Consider the following 17,021-nt stretch of genomic DNA (forward strand, 5'->3'; position numbering starts at 1 on the left):
AATATGTTTCATAATCTTTAGTGAAGTTTCAGAATACTCAGTGGTCAATTTGAAACCCATATCTTTCAGCAAATATCTCCCCCAAAGGGAAATGGGCAAATCCAACCCATAGGGTTGCATAACTCCTGAATGCCCTTCCTGATCTCTCCAACTCAGTTGTCTTGCCCTCATATCAGGAGCTTTTGTCTAATGGAGACCTTGTAATGTTTGAGATGAGGCCTGTACTGGTCTTCCAGAGGGCCAATCTTTCTTAGCTATTATACTTCTATCGGCCCCTTTATCCAACACTCCTAGGATCCTTTTACCATCTACCCTTAGCTCCATTACTGGGCGTTGGTTTAAACCCTAGGCTACAAATGTAAGGTCGGTGACTGTGGAACTGAAACCATTCTCTCCTCTCCCTCTAGAGTGGGCTACAAATCTTTCATGAAGGCCAGGCAAAAGTAATATTTGGGCTATTCTTTCCCCAGGGGAAATGGCAGCAATCCCTTTCAGTGATTCTACCATGATCTTGACTACCCCAGTATAATCTGGGTAAATAACTCTTGGATGGACATGTAGTCCTTTTAAATATGTAGATGATCTCCCTATAAGTAACCCTACTGGCCCAGGTTCAAGGGGTCCTTTAAAATCAGTTTCTATCAACTAGACCCCCATTCAAGGAGTTAGTACAGGTCTGCTGGTGGAGCAGAGATCCAGTCCTGTGGAGCACTTAGTGGCTCACCTTGTCCTCCCGGATGGCGAAGGGACAGCCATATCTCGTGACTCTGTTATACATCCTGATTCTCGACTGGCCCATATATTTGTAGGTCCTGATGTCCTGGAACCGGCTGTCAATTTTTTGGACCTGCTCCACCAAAACCCGAGCTAAGAGGCTGCCCATTGATGTCTTTTACCAAGTGGCACTCATGAGGCCAATGGTTCCCCTTTTTGGACTTGGGGCACAGCCCTTGTTGCCTTGGACTTTGGCCAATTCCTGTACTGAATAGACTTCTCCTTTCTCAACATTGCCTTTTTAGGTGCACCTGTTGATCACACTTAACACACACTCCTGAACTTCCTCCTTTTCTCTGCGTTATCTGCATAACAGCATCCACAAGTCCCGCATTAGACAAAGGTCCCCCTATTTCTCTACAGACCTTCATCCAAGCTTCAAGTCCCTTATTCTTTTAAGGAATGATAGCAGCTTGACATTCCTTTGTGCACTGTTCATAGTCCAACTGTTTAATCAACGCCATAGCCGTATCGGGGTCGCCAAAGACTCTCCCCGCTGCTTCCACTAATGGGGCTACAAAGTCAGAGAATGGCTCCATAGGTCATTGAAGGATCTTGATTAGGTTTCCACTCACTTCTCCCTTATTTGGTAAGGATTTCCATGCCTTTGTTGCAACTTCTTAATCTGCTGGTAAACCTGTCCTGGATACCCTGTCTGAGCATTGGCTAAGCGTCCCTGACCCAGCAGCATATGTCTATCCCAGGCAGACTGGCTGCCCCTCGCCCTGCTGCCAAGTTAGAGTCAGCGTGTTCATTGGAAACTCAATAAGACAAGTTCTCCAATAAAAATACTGTCCCAGTCTAAGACAGGCCCTAGTAAGTTTAATCCAATCACTAGGAGTCATGCAAAATCTGTGTCAGACCTCAACCTAAGCTATGGTAAATGAGGCTATAATGCCATAAGTCTTACTGATTCCTTCAGGGACTTGATCACCTTAAAGTCTAAAGGCTCATGATACTTTTGTTGATTAGCATCCACATAAACAGGATAGGCCAGATTCACTTCTGTGCGGACTGGCTCCAACACTTCTGGGCAGAATGGACTACCTGTTTGTTGCGTGCCCAATGTCTTCCAAGAGGAAGCCGCGGCAACAGGATTCTTCTGCGAACAAGCCTTTACTGTACAGCTCTCTTGAACAGGGACAGTGGGACCTTAAGCAGCAAGAGTGCTCACCTTATATAGACAGCAGCAGAGGCTATGCTAATTGTCCTTCACGGATTGGTGGAGCATGAATTACCTCATTAGCATTGTGCTGCTCCCTCATTAGCATATTACTAGCCAATTGATGCCGGGTGCAAACCCTGCACTTGCCCAGTGCCGTTGTTAACCACAGGAGGACCCCCTGCACCTGAAACTTTATTTTCTCCCTCTACAACATTGCAGGGAGGAGGAGCTGAGGGGACCCTCCTAGGGAGTTCCTCCACCATTTTAGACTTTTTCCTTTTCTTCTTCTTAATCTGTTTCGTCTGTTTCTTCCTCTATATCTGTCTTTTCTGAGTCTGTCTCCTTTGTACTTCCCTGGTTTTCTGAACTTTCCTCTTGAAGCATTTCATGGGCAGCTTTCCCCTTCTCTATAGTTGCCTGACAACATTTTTGATCCTCAGGACATCTATGCACTAAACGCCACACTGGATGTACCCCAGGTCTTAGAGTCCCCTGTTCCAATGCAAAATCGAGGTCTTTCCCTATTTTTTCCCAACTTGCCACAGTAAGATTACCAGAGTCTGAGAACAAGGGAGCAAAGACATGGCATTCAAACAAAAATCTCTCTATGGTGCTCCTTTTTATTTTTAGTTTCTTATGCTCAAACAGCTCTTGAAGAGCCAGAAAAATTGGATGAGACTATGAGGTCCTCAGGACCAAAATTTTCTAGGCTGCTGTGACTAAATTTACCAAGCGTCTTCCTAATTTCAGTTTGTTTCTACCGAGAACTTACTTTTTAACTACCCTGAGAATTTATAACCACTTATTTCCCACGGTCCTTATGGTCCCACCTTACCTTGGGAACTTTCCAGCGATGCCCCGACTGCAAGAAGTTCTGATATCAGGAGGTCCCTTTACGGGTCACCACTTGCTGTGTCCAACCTCGGCCAGCATGGAAGACACGAATAGTGAAGAACTTCTTCGACGAGTTTTACTCAGGAACGTTGATACAATCTTCTGACCCTAGGGAACCCCCAAACCAAACTTAAATAGATAGTGCTGGCCAATCCTAGCAAGCCAAATGGGTCATGCAGATAGGCTGTCAAAATGCAGAATCTAGCAAGCCAGGCAGGCATAGCCAAATAAGGAATAGTTTACTAAAAGGAGAGCTCACCATTGGGAGGGTGGAAGGCAGAAACTAGCACCAACTTAGAGTCCTGGCACGTCGCAGCTGCCTATAGTTGCTTTTCAAGGAATTTACAATAAGAAATTCAAATACAATATTCATTCAATTAAAGGTCTGTAGGGAAAATACTAGACTTTGGGAAACAGAGAAAACCTAGAAAATTGAACTGTATGTCACAGGAAAAAAATCTGTGACACACAGAATAATAATATTCTCTAGAAGTATCTCCTACACTCCATGTTCCTACATCTTTTTACCCATGCCAAGCCCCTGAACAACTTTCTCCATTCAGAACATGAAACCACCAGTGAAGCAGAGAGAAATCTCTAGAATTAGACAGATGGAGTACATAAAGGTTTCCACTGTGTCACAGGAGACATACTTTGAAAGTGGTTACTGTTTGGCATGTAATTCAGAGAAATTGGGGAGTGATAATAAAGAGGATGAAGAGATTGGAAATGGGTAGAAGGATGCTGGCCTTCTATCTTGGTATAAAAAAACAAGGAAGAAATATGTGGTCCTTTGGAAAACTCAGAGAGCCCTTGGTAGGGGTTGAGTGGGATGGCTGAAGAGATAGCCTTGATCTGAGCTTCTATATAAGGGAATAAGGAACTGTGAGGCTCTTAGAAGCATGTGGACTTTCCTGTTCTTATGGTTCCTGGAAGTCAAAGGGTTTATATCATTTATTTCTTTATTCCAAAAGCCAAGTGTTGTGAAGGGCACAGTTGTTTTCCTGAGAACACATGACCTTTACACTTTTTCGCAAAAAGAAAAGGTCCTAAGGAAGAAGGGAAAAACAAGTATTGTGTCACTAACTAAAGGTAAACACATACATGCTTTGTATACCTAACATGCACTTTGTGTCTGACACTGATATTTGGGAGAGAGAAGTGCTTCTAGTTGGGACTTCAATAACTCAGTCGTTCCACTAGTATTACTCTACCACTTCAGATTTCTGAGTCAATATTTGTGATGACTTTGCAGCTTTCTTTTCTTTTATATCATTCATTTTTTTTTTACATTTAAACAAAATTTATTGCTTTTTAATTAGATGTTTCTATATATATACATTTAAAATATTATTTCATTTCCCAGTTTCCTGTACATAAGATCCCTACCTGTTCCATATACTTCTTCTCTAACCAAACTTTCTGCCGCATGACATTGTCTTGAACAGGGAGACAAATTAGAGGGCACAAGGGCTTCTCTTTTCAATGTTGCCCAAAAAGACCATCCTCCGCAACATATGCATTTGTAGCCATAGGCTAGTCTACGTATTTTCTCTGATTATTGGTCTAGTTATAAAAATCTTTGGTTCATTGGCATCATAGTTCTTATGTGGTTTAAAGCACCTTCAGTTCTTCTAATCCTTTTTTTTTTAAATTTAACCACATGTCTGTTTTCAGTTCACTGGTTTGCTACTAGCATTCACTTCTGTATTTGACATGCTGTATCTGTGTCTCCAGTAAATATCTATATCCAGTTCCTTGCAGAATGCACTTCCTACCTTCATCAATCTTATTTAGTTTTTTTTTTTTTTTTGGTCTGATGTATACATATATACTTTTGGTGGCTCTTACACCTATGAAGTTAATTGGAAAGTTAACATGGATTCTGACCAACTAGGTCAAGAATATATAATTCAAAAATGACAATTTCAAAGAGACTCCCCCTGTTTTTATGAACCTATTGAAGAAGACTTTATTTTTTCTCTTTTATTCAGAGCTGGGGACGGAACCGAGGGTTTTGCGCTTGCTAGGCAAGCACTCTCCATTGAGGTAAATCCCAAACCTGAAGTAGACGTTTAACTGGTCCTCAGGTCATTCTTTTCCCTACACATCATCCAGTATCTTACATTTGGCCTGAAGAAAGAATCATTGTAAATCATCCTAAACCCTCAATTCTGGCCATGGGAACACTGGACGCTAGAGAGTGTAGTACTGATATCAAATGGGACAAGAAACAGAATTCAATAGTCCATGTTGTCTTTGTTCTCCTGATGTCCGGTAATTTTTCGATAAAATAAGAATTTGGGAGATTACATTTGAAGTAGGTACACAGAATTTACACTATTATATATACTCTATATCAGGGCCCCATATGTGACAATATCATTGCAGAAAATGGTACTTGAAGACAGAATTTTTGAGATAAATTTCTGAGAAATGTTTACAAAGTCACCTAACAAGGAATTTACAATAAGAAATTGAAATACAATATTCATTCAATTATACATCTGTAGGGAAAATACTGGTCATTGGGATACAGAGAAAACCTAGAAAATTTAACTGTGTGTCACAGGTATGAACCGGGGATTAAAAATATTATCTAGGAAAATCTCCTACACTCCATGTTCCTAAATCGTTTTCACCCATGCCAAGCCCCACAGCATGTAACCACTAGTCAAGCACAGAGAAGTCTCTAGCTTTAGAGAGAAGGTGTATATAAAGGTTTCCACTGTGTCATAGGAGACATACCTATAAACTGCAAACTTGAATCTGGTCAATGTAAGGAAAGGTGTTCACTAGGTAGGCCATGACAGTTTTCAGTGACATCATTGTTAGGCATTCCCTGAAAACTCTCTTCTAACCTGGAGAGCACTAGATTCTTCTGTGATGTCACAAGTGTTGTTGTGACTGCAACTTCCTCTGAGATATTCTTTCAGTACTTCTAGGGTTTACTAACAGGTCTCTACTTCAGAGCACATTTGGGAGTGATAACAAAGACGATGAAGAGAATAGAAATAGGGAGAAAAAAGCTGATCTTCTTTCCTGGTATAAAAAACAAGGAAGAAATATGTGGTCCTTTGGAAAGTTCAGTGAGTCCTTTGTAGGGTTTGAGTGATGTCGCTGAAGAGATAGCATTGATCTGAGTCCTCCACATAAGGGAATCAGGAGCTGGGAGACTCTCAGAAGCATTTGCACGTCTCTGTTCATATCTGGACTTCTCTGTTCTTATGGTTCCTTGAAATAAGAGAGTTTATATCATTAATTTCTTTATACCAAAAGCCAAGTGTTGTGAAGGGCACAGTTGTTTTCCTGAGAACTCATGACCCTTACACTTTTTTTCAAGAAGAAAAGGTCCTAAGGAAGAAGGGAAAAACAAGTATTGTATCCCTAGTTCTGAATAAACTCCTCCATGCTTTGGATACCTATCTTACAGTTTGTCTTTCACACTGATATCTGGGATAGAGAAGTATTTGTAGTTCAGACGTCATCATCTCAGTCTTTCCACTAGTGTTACTCTGAATAACACTTCAGATTTCTGTGTCAAGATGTCTTTTTACTTGGCAGCTTTCTTTCTTTCATATCATTCTTTTTTTTATTTTTTACCAAAATTTATTGATTTTATAACTGGATGTTTCTATATTTACTTTTAAAATATTATTTCCTTTCCTAGTTTCCTGCCCATAATGTTCCTACCCGTTCCATTTCCTTCTTTTCAAACCAGCCTTTCTGCCGCAATGCATTCCCTTGAACTGGGAGACAAAGTAGGGAATACAAGAGCTTCTCTTTCCAATGTTGCCCCAAAAGGCCATTTTCTGCCACATATCCATTTGGAGCCATAGCTTAGTCCATGTACTTTCTTTGTAAATCTGTCTATTATGAGAAAGCGCTGGTCACTGGCATTGTTATTCTTCTCGGGTTGAAAGCACCTTCAGCTCTTCGAATCCTTTTTCAAAATTTACCAACAAGAGGTCTGTGTTCAGTTAACTGGTATGTCCCAGCATTCACTTTTGTATTTGACATGTTGTATCTGTATCTCTCAGTAAATATTTATACCTGGTTCATGCAGAATGCACTTCTTACCTTCATCAATCTTATCTAGTTTGGTTGGCTGATGAGTACAAATATAGTTTTGGTGGCTCTTACACCTATTTTGTCAAGTGGAATGTTTACATGGATTTTGCCAAACTATGTGAAGAATGTAGAATTAAGAAATGACAATGCAAATAGATTCTGTTCTGTTTTTATGAACCTATTGAAGTAGACGTATAACTGGTCCTCAAGCCATTCTTCTTCCTGCCCATCATCTGGTATCTTACATTTGGTTTTAAGAAAGAATCTTGGTAAAACATCCTAAACCCTCAGGTCTGACCATGGGAACACTGGAAGCTAGATAGTGTAGTACTGATATCAAATGGGATTAGATAACCAAATACAATAGTCCATGTTGTTTTTGATTTCCTGATGTCTGGTAATTTTTTTGTTAAAATAAGTATTTGTGAGTTTTTCATTTGAAGTAGTTTTACAGTATTTATGCTGTTATACTCACTCTATAGCTGGGCCCCCTTTGTGACCAAAATCAGTGCAGAAAATGGAATTAGAAAACAGAATTATTGAGTACATATTGAGGAATATTTACAAAACCCCCTATCAAGGAATTAACCATAAGGAATTGAAATACAATATTCATTCAATTAAAGGTCTGTAGGGAAAATACTGGCCTTTGGGAAACAGAGAAGACACAGAACTTTATATCAACGGAATGAAACTGGGAATAAAAATATTATCTAGAGGGGCTGGGGATTTAGCTCAGTGGTAGAGCGCTTACCTAGGAAGCGCAAGGCCCTGGGTTCGGTCCCCAGCTCCGAAAAAAAGAACCAAAAAAATATTATCTAGAATTATCTCCTACACTCCATGTTCCTAAATCTTTTCTACCCTGTCTAATTTTCTCCATTCAGAGCATGTAACCACTTGTGAAGCAGAGAGAAGTCTCTAGCTTTAGAGAGATGGGTTATGTATAGGTTTCAACTGTGTAACGGGAGACATACTTGGAAAGTGAAAATTCGAATCTGGTCAATGTAAGGAAAGGTGTTCAGCAGGTAGTCCACAGCAGTTCTCAGTGCCATCATCATTAGGACCTCCCTGAAAACTCTCTTGTAACCTTGAGCGTCCTAGCTTCTGTGATGTCACAACTATTGTCGTGACTGCAACAGCCTCTCAGTTATTCCTTCACCAATAGGTTTTACTAATATTCTCTAAATCAGCGCAAATTGTGGTGTGGTAACAAAGAGGATGAAGAGTTTGGAATTGGGGAGAAGGAAGCGGGCCTTCTGTCTTGGTATAAAAAATAAGGAAGAAAAATGTGGTCCTTTGGAAAGTTCAGTGAGTCCTTTGTAGGGCTTGAGTGATATCGCCTTAATCTGAGCCTTATAAATAAGGGAATCATGAGCTTGGAGACACTCAGAAACAACAGAACTTACCTGTTCTTATAGTTCCTGAGGGATTATATCATTCATTTCTTTATTCCAAAAACCAAGTGTTGTGAAAGGCACAGTTGTTTTAATGAGAGCTAAGGACTTTTACACTTTTTGTCAAGAAGAAAAGGTCCTAAGGAAAAGGGAAAAACAAGTATTCTGTCCCTAACTCAAGGTAATCATCTCCTCTGTGCTTTGGATACCTATAGTGCAGTTTGTGTCTGACACTGATATTTGGGAGAGAATGTTCTTCTAGTTGAGAATTCATCATCTCAGTCTTTCCACTAGTATTACTATGACTATGACTTTAAATTTCTGAGCCAATAATTGTTATGACTTTGCACATTTATTTTCTTTTATATCATTCATTTTTTTATATTTTAGCAAAATTAATTCCTTTTAACTAGATTTTTAACTAGATATAAACATTTAAAATACTATTTCAATTTCCAGTTTCCTGATCATATGTTCCCTACGCATTCCATTTCCTTTTTTTTTTCTGAGCTGGGGACCGAACCCAGGGCCTTGCGCTTCCTAGGCAAGCACTCTACCATTGAGCTAAATCCCCAACCCCTTCCTTCTTCTCTAAACAGCCTTTCTGGCTCGTGACATTCCCTTGAATTGGAAGAAAAACTAGGAAGGACAAGTGCCTCTCTTTTCAATGTTGCCCAAAAATGACATCCTCAGCCACTTATTCATTTGGAGCCATAGGTCAGTACATGTACTTTCTTTTTATATTTGTCTAGTACAATAAAGCTCTGTATCATTGGCATAGTTGTTCTTATGGTGTTGAAAGCACCCTCAGCTCTTCTAATCCTTTTTCAAGATTTAGCAACCATATGTCCGTTTTCAGTGCACTGGTTTACTACCACCATTCACTTCTGTATTTGACATGCTGTATCTGTGCCTCTCAGTAAATATCTATATCTGGTGCCTGGCAGAAAGCACTTCTTACCTTCATCAATCTTACCTAGTTTTGTTGGCTGATGTATACATATATACTTTTGGTGGCTCCTACACCTAAATGTTTAAGTGGAAAATTATCATGGATTCTGGCCAAATATGTCAATAGTGTAAAATTCACAAATGACAATTTCAAATAGACTCTCTCCTGTTTTTATTAACCTATTGAAGAATATGTTTAACTCGTCCTCAAGACATTTTTCTCCCTGTCCTTAGTCCAGTATCTTACTTTTGGACTTAAGAAAGAATGATGATAAATCATCCTACCCTTATGTCTGGGCATGCAAACACTGGAAACTAGATAGAGTATACAGGAATGACCTGTGAATAAAAATATTGTCTATAAGAACTTCCTACACTCTGGACTTTTCTGTTCTTATGGTTCCTGGAAGACAGTGGGTTTATATCATTCATTTCTTTACTCCAAAAGCCAAGTGTTTGAAGGGCATATTTGTTTTCCTGATAAGTCATGACCTTTATACTTTGTAAAGAAGAAAAGGTCCTAAGGAAGAAGGGAAAAACAAGTATTGTATGCTTAGCTCCAAGTAAACTCATGCTTTGGATATCTATAGAGCACTTTGTGTCTGACACTGATATTTGGGAGAGAGAAGTGCTTCTAGTTGAGACTTGATCATCTCAGTCTTTCCACTAGTATTACTCAGACTACCACTTCAATTTCCTAGGAAATACATGTGATTACTTGGCATCTTTCTTTTCTTTTATGTCATTCATATTTTTTAGAGAATTTTATTGCTTTTTTAAAACTGGATGTTTTCTATATTTACATTTAAAATATTAATTCCTTTCCCAGTTTATTCCCTTAAGATCCCTACATGTTCCCTTTTCTTACTTCTATAACCAGACTTTCTGTCCATTGACATTCCCTTGAACTGGGAGACAAATTAGGGAGGACCAAGGGCATCATCACCATTTTTGCCCAAAAAGGCCATCCTCTGCCACATATGAATTTGGAGCCATAGATCAGTCCATGTACGTTCTTTGTTTATTGGTCTGGTATCCGAAGGCTCTGGTTTATTGGCATTGTTGTTCTTATGGGGTTGAAATCACCTTCAGCTCTTCTAACCTTTTTCAATATTTACCTACAAGAGGTCTGTTTTCAGTTCACTGGTTTGCTACTAGCATTCACTTCTGTGTTTGACATGCTGTATCTGTGTCTCTCATTAAATATCTTTATCGAGTTCCTGGAAGAATGCACTTATTAGCTTTATCAATCTTATCTAGTTTTGGTGGCTGATGTATATAAATAATTTTGGAGGCTTCTACACTTACGTTGTTAGGCGGAATGTTAACAAGGATTCTCCCCAACTATGTCAAGAATGTAGAATTCACAGATGACAATGTAAATAGACTCCCTCCTGTTTTTATGAACCTATTCAAGTAGACATTTAACTGGTCCTCAAGCCATTCTTCTCCCCTGCCCATCATCTGGTAGATTACATTTGGCCTTAAGAAAGAATCATGGTAAAACATCCTAAACACTCAAGTCTGGCCATGGGAAAACTGGAAGATAGATAGGGTAGTACTGATATCAAATGGGAGTAGAGAACCGAATTAAAAAATCCATGTTATACTTTGCTTTCCTGATGTCTGGTAATTTTTTTGGTAAAAAAAAAGGATTTGGGAATTCATCATTTGAAATAGGTACACAGTAGTTACAGTGTTGTACTCATTCTATAGCTGGGCCCCCTTTGTGACCAAAATCATTGCAGAAAATTTAATTGGAAAATAGAATTTTTGATTACACAATGAGGAACATTTACAAAGTCCCCTATCAAGGAATTTACAGTAAGAAATTGAAATACAATATTCATTCAATTAAAGGTTGTAGAGAAAATACTGGCATTTGGGAAAGAAAGAAAACACAGAAAATTGAACTTTTTTGTCACAGGAATGAACCTGGGAATAAAAATATTATCTAGAAGTATTTCCTACACTCCATGTTCCTAAATCGTTTCTACCCATGCTAAGCCCCTGGCTAACTTTCTACATTCAGAGCATGTAACGACTAGAGAAGCAGAGAGAAGTCTCTACTTTAGAGTGATGTAGTACATACAGGTTTCCACTGTGTTTCCTGAGACATACCTGGTAAAGGCAGTCTTGAATCTGGTCAATGTAAGGAAGTGTTCAGCATGTAGATCACGGTACTGCTCAGTGACATTATCATTAGAACCTCCCTGAAAACTCTCTTATAATCTGGTGACCCCTAGCTCCTTCTGTTGTCATGACTGCAACTGCCTCTCAGATTTTCCTTCAATACCTCTAAGGTTTCCTATTTGGCCTAATTCAGAGACAATTTGGAAGTGAGAAAAAAGAGGATGAAGGATATGAAATGGAGAGAAGGAAGCTGGCCTTCTGTCTTGGTATAAAAAAACAAGGAAAATTATGTGGTGCTTGGGAAAGTTTAGTATGTCCTTGTTAGGTGTTGAGGGGTAACTCTGAAGAGATAGCCTTTATCTTCGCCTTCCACATAAGGGAATTAGGAGCCGGGAGCCTCTCAGAAGCATCTGGACTTCCCTTTTCTTTTGCTTTCTGGAAGTCAGAGAGTTTATATCATTCATTCCTTTATTCCATTGTCAAGTGTTGTGAATGGCACAGTTGTATCCCTGACAGGTCATGGACTTTATACTTTTTCTCAAAAAGAGAAAGTTACTTAGGAAGATGGGAAGGACAAGCATTATGTCCGCAGCTCAGAGTAAACTCTTCAATGTTTTGGATACCTATAGTGCAGTTTCTGTCTGATACTTCTATCTGGGAGAGAGAAGTGCTCTAGTTCAGATATCATCATCTTAGTCTTACCACTTGTATTACTCTGACTATCATTGTAGATTTCCAAGTCAACAGGTATAATTAGTTGGCAGTTTACTTTTATTTTATATCTTTCATTTTTTAGCAAATTTTATTGCTTTTTTTAACTGGATGTTTCTATATTTTCATTTAAAATGTTATTTCCTTTCCCAGTTTCCTGCCTAAAAGATCATTTTCTCGTTACCCTGCCCTTCTGCTATAACCCTCCTTATTACCCCTTGACATTACCTTGAACTTGGAGTCAAACCTAGGGAGGACCAAGGACTTCTCCTTCCATTGGTGCCCACCAAGTCTATTCTCTTCCACATATGCAGTTGTAGCCATAGCTCTGTCCATGTACATTCTTTGAATATTGTTCTAGTATCAGAAAGCTCTGGTTCATTGGCATTGTTGTTCTTGTAGTGTTAAAGCCCTTCAGCTCTTGTAATCTTTTTTTAAATCTAAAAACAAGAAGTCCATTTCCAGTTTACTGGTATGCCACTAGCATTCACTTCTGTATTTGTATAATCTAGCTGTGTCTCTCAGGAAATATCTATATCTGACAGAATGCATTTCTTACCTCCATCAATCTTGTGTAGTTTCGGTGGCTGATGTATATATATGTACTTTTGTTGGCTCCTACAGCTATAATTTTAGCTGGAATTTTAACATGAATTCTGCGCATCTAGGTCAAGACTGTAGAATCAACAAAAGGCAACACCAATTAGACTCCATCCTGTTCTTTTGAAACTACTTATATTGTGGCTTCACTGGTCCTCAAGTCATTCCTCTCGCTTTCCATCCTCCTATATCTTATGTTTGACTTTAATAATGAATCATGGTAAAATATCCAAAACCCTCAAGTATGGCAATGAAACACAGGAAGGTAGATATTGCGGAACTGATATCAAGTGGGACTAGAGAAACGAATTAAATAGTCCATGTGGTACTTTCCTTTATTGATGTCTGGTAATTTTTGGATAAAATAAGGATTTGGTAGTGTGTCATTGAAGTATGTATACAGTATTTACACTGTTATGCTCATTCTATAATTGGGCCACCTCTGTTGCCAAAAATCATTGCAGAAATGGAATTGGAAAAAAGAATTTTTGAGTACACATTCAGGAATATTATAAAGTCCCCTATCGTGGAATGTACAATAAGAAAATATAATATAATATTCATTCCATTACAGGACTATAGGGAAAATCCTAGTGTTTGGGAAACAGATAAATCTGAGAAAATTGAACTAGACCTGGGAATAAAATTATTATCCACATTCATTTCCTCCACTCTAGGTTCCTAAATCTTTTCTACCCATGCCAAGTCCCTAGCTATCTTTCACCATTCAGAGCATGTAATCATTAAGGAAGCCAAGAGAATTCCCTAGCTTTAGAGATCAAGTATGTAAAGTTTTCCACTGTGTCACAGGAGACACTCCTGTGAAGTGCACCCTTGAATCTACTCAATGATAGTAAAGCAGTTCAGCAGGTAGTCCATGGCAATTCTCAGTGATATCATCATTAGGCCCTCCCTGAAAAATCTCTTACATCCTGGAGAGCCCTAGCTTCTTCTGTGATGTCACAAGTATTGTCGTGTCTTCAACTGCACCTCAGAAATTCCTTCAGTACCTCTAGGATTTACCAATTAGCCTTCTGTTCAGAGTAAACAGCCATTTGGGAGGGAGAACAAAGAGGATGAAGATATCAGAGATGGGGAGAAGGAAGCTGGCCTTCTGTCTTGGTATAAAAGTAAAGAAGAAATATGTGGATCTTGGGAAAACCCCCTGGGAAGATGGTTTAATTCTTTTGTTCTATGGGTTCACCAAGCTCATGGAGAAGATGCTGAACATCCTAAAGACCTTTTGCCAGATGGCAAAGTTTCTAGATACCCCTTATTAGATTTTGATGGTCCTGGGGATTGTATGGCTGATGGTAAATGTTTACCAGAATGAGTGCTAGAGCCAGGTTGATGTTAAGATGCTTTAGAAGACATGGAAATTTTTGTATATACTTGGGCTAATGGCACAAGGTCTACATGATTTTTTTTCGATGTGGACTGCCCTTCAGACCTTTGTAAATATAAAAAAAAAGGTTTTGTATCTTTGAAGTCTAATTTGCACAGTGACAAATCACTTTGAGCATGGAGAACACTTTCTGGAGCCCTAGAGAGGGGTGAAGAAATTCCCTGAAACCTAGGGCAGATGGTGAACATGCCTTTTCAGTTGAAGGAAGAGTTACTTGAGCATCTTGGGACAATATGGAATGTCCGGCATGCCCTTGTAAGGATTGGCAACTTTCCACAATTCCTTAGTCTTTTTTGAAAATTCCATGTCCCTTTGGGCAGATGGAGAAGGTGTGAGACGCACCTGAGTAGTAGTTGTAGCTTTTGGTGTCTCTTCGGCAGCAGAAGATGGCACAAGATCCCTTTTGGCAGAAGGGGGAAGGTTGAAACTGTCTCCCTTAGAGGAGAAATTTCTAAAGACTCCATCAAAAGGATAAAATCTTAACCCTTTGTTTCTAGAAACTTGATGCCTGTGGTCCAATTTGGTATAGGGAGAATGTCAAGTATTTCTCCACAGAGTGGACATGTGAAATAAATCTAATTGGGTAGATGGGGATAGTTTTAAAGCATGCTGTTCAGATGCAGTAGATCCTACGACATCCTTCTCACATGAGGAAGGTCTTAATGTATCGTGTATATATGTGGAAATCCTGACTGTGATGTCAGAATGGGGGGAATGTATTAGAGATACCTCTGAGATGTGACCTCTCCTACAGAAACAGGGGCATATGTGAGAGGTCTGAGACTCTCATGAGCAGATAAGGAGGTTCTAGACATCGTTGTGTAACTGTGTAAGTTCCAAGAAAAATTCCCTCTGCAGGAAAAATGGAAAGAGACTTTCATATTGAAGTATTGAAGTGTCAGGTTCCCTACCCTGCTTGATAGGCAAAACAGGTTCCAAGGCCCCTTCAGGAGATAAGGTAAAATTGAAAGGCTTTTAGGTATTTGGCAGGTGTTCTGGGTCAGTTTGTGGGTATAAAGAAGGACTGGAAACCCTTTGTGCATATTTGGAAGAGTGTGTAGCATCTTCTGTAGTTGGGGAAGATGGCTGATCTTGAGGAGATTAAGAAGTTCCTATAGTCATCTGTGAAGTTTGCGGAGGTCATATCCATTCTTTCCACAAATGGAATCCAAGGAATCCCTTTCCTCAGATGTCAAGGATGCTACAGACACTGGTGTTTGCATATCATGTTCCCCTACTGCTCGTTCATATATGGTTGGATCCATAACCTTCTCTACATATGCAATGTGTCCTAGAAAATCTTTTGTACACGTGTTGCGTCCACAAGCCATTTCTAAATATGTGGCTGTGGGTAGAACTCCTTTTGTAGATGTTTCTTGTCCTGCAGTCTCTTTTTGAGATAGAGTACTACTCAGAGAATCATGCTCAGTTTTGGGAAATTCTAGCATCTCTGATGTACATGTGGAAAATTTTGGAGCCCTCTTTTCAGGACAGAATGACATAGAGTCCCCTGAGGAGGAAGGGTATGTTTTATCTTCTCTGTACATTGTATCAATATGGAGTCTGCATGACTCATTGACAATGTGTTATGATAAACTTGTCTTTTTTGGGCCTGATGACAAGTCAGGAGGGTCCTTTTTGGTGGTAGAGGATATTTGAATATTTCTCTGTTTTATAGGGACATTGGAAGTACTGGGGGTGATGGTGAGGGTGCTAGATCATATTTTTTATGTGAAGAAGGCACAAGAGTTCCTTAGGTGGACTCACAATTTTCTAACATATCTTGTGTGGGTGTGGAACTCTCAAGAGCCCCTTCAAAAACTGGCAGTCATTCTTGATCTAATGGTGTACATGCAGAAAGTTTTGTCACTCCTCTTCTGTTATGTGTGTTATGAGGTTGGCTTGAGAATTTGTGACTGTATTTTGCCCCCCTTGGATCATAAGTGATGATTTAAGTCCTTTTTTAATAGTAGAGGTCTTTGAAGTTCCTCTTGGATTAATAGTGATTTCAGAAATCCCCGTTGTCAGCAGAATCAATTTTCAACTCATTTTACCCGAAGCAGATTGCATAAGGCACTTTGGTGGAGATGGGGGACATCTTTGAGTGTCTTTGTGAGTGGACAAAGCTCTCTGCCAAGTTTTGGCAGTTGGCGAAGGTATTAAAGTCTCATGCAGAGAGTGGGCAGGACTTAATCCATCTGTGGAATATGGAAATCATTGAGATTACCTTTAAGAGAAGAAGATGTGGAGACCATTTTGTTTGATGGGGCTTGTTGTACCTCCCCTCGACCAGAGGGGTCTTCTCCAACACATTTGGAGGAGAATTGGAAAGACTGGAGACCTGCAGGATAGGGAATGAACATTTGAAACTCCTTTGGAAACTCTGTGAGACAGAAGAGTGGACAATACTGAGACCTCAGGGAAGGAGAGACTGCCACCTCCGCCCACTTGTTCCCACAGGCCTAGCCCAAGAGGAAAGTGCATAGTGCATCTGGACACATGTATATAGGAGCAGTCAAGCTGCAGGAGCCCTGCAGTCCAAACTGCAACTGGATCTGAACTGGTCCTAACAGCATCCTACTCCCAAATCTCGTGTGGTGTGGTCAGACTGAGACCATCAGAGGGACAGAAACCCCTGAGAATTCTGCTCACATTCCTGACTTAAAAAAAATAACAACACCCAGCTCCATCTGGGCCTCCTGTGCATAGGGACATAGGAGCAGTAGGGGCTGGACGTTTCTTCGTGCCTCTCATAAAGAACTGAAAGTCAGCCTGATTGATTCAGATTGGCTGTAAGCAAATAATTTTCTGTGCCTTGGAAAGGGTTTAAAATATTTTCATTAACTTTTGATATGAAATTAGTTAGGACTTTGAGAAAAGGGGGCAGAGAGGCCCTAGAACGTATGTATTTAATTTTTTTTTG

The 17,021-nt window shown here is 39.7% G+C and overlaps 1 long non-coding RNA gene across 1 annotated transcript; it reads right to left on the reverse strand.

Moving 5' to 3' along the window:
* Positions 1–10,042: 10,042 nt before the first annotated feature.
* On the reverse strand, positions 10,043–16,742 carry LOC134484677 (uncharacterized). The gene is made up of 3 exons (XR_010062309.1): positions 16,326–16,742; positions 12,653–12,768; positions 10,043–12,533 (listed from the first exon to the last, which is right to left on the reverse strand). It is a non-coding gene; the product is annotated as an uncharacterized LOC134484677 (long non-coding RNA).
* Between the last annotated feature and the right edge of the window lie 279 nt (positions 16,743–17,021).

This window comes from Rattus norvegicus, assembly GCF_036323735.1.
Source record: "Rattus norvegicus strain BN/NHsdMcwi chromosome Y unlocalized genomic scaffold, GRCr8 chrY_unlocalized_3, whole genome shotgun sequence".
NCBI lineage: Eukaryota > Metazoa > Chordata > Mammalia > Rodentia > Muridae > Rattus > Rattus norvegicus.